This window comes from Theobroma umbraticum, unplaced genomic scaffold (assembly GCF_002168275.2).
Source record: "Theobroma umbraticum cultivar Fairchild unplaced genomic scaffold, ASM216827v3 scaffold_55.0, whole genome shotgun sequence".
NCBI classification, from domain to species: domain Eukaryota; kingdom Viridiplantae; phylum Streptophyta; class Magnoliopsida; order Malvales; family Malvaceae; genus Theobroma; species Theobroma umbraticum.
Genome location: NW_018397270.1, coordinates 3400229 through 3400681, shown reverse-complemented (window position 1 = coordinate 3400681; position 453 = coordinate 3400229). Strand labels below are relative to the sequence as shown.

Sequence of the window (453 nt, the reverse complement as noted above, 5' to 3'; positions counted from 1 at the left end):
ATGTCAAGTCAGCTTTTTTGAATTATCTGAAGACATCTTCATCGAGCAACCAGAAGGCTTTGTTGAACTTGGCAAGGAAGGAAACGTTTGCAAGCTTGTGAAGGCATTGTATGGACTCAAACAAGTTCCTCGGGCATGGTATGATAGAATCGACACATATTTAAAGTCTCAAGGCTTTATCAGAAGTGCTAAGGAGCCTACATTATATGTAAGTGATTCATCTATTTCTGATAAGCTCATTATTTCTCTTTATGTGGATGACCTGTTGATCACTGGTCCTAGTCGGTCGGTTCTTGATGATTTCAAAAGAAGCATGAAACAAGAATTTGAGATATCAGACTTGGGGGAAACAACATATTTTCTGGGCTTGCAATTTCATCAAGCTTCTGATTTTATATTTGTACATCAACGCAAATATGCTTGTGAAATGCTGAAAAGATTTCGCATGGAAGC

The 453-nt window shown here is 38.0% G+C and overlaps 1 protein-coding gene across 1 annotated transcript in view; it reads right to left on the bottom strand.

Annotated features, from left to right (window-relative positions):
• The window catches only part of LOC110426415 (putative disease resistance RPP13-like protein 1), a 46576-nt gene that overhangs the window by 11262 nt on the left and 34861 nt on the right, over window positions 1-453 (bottom strand).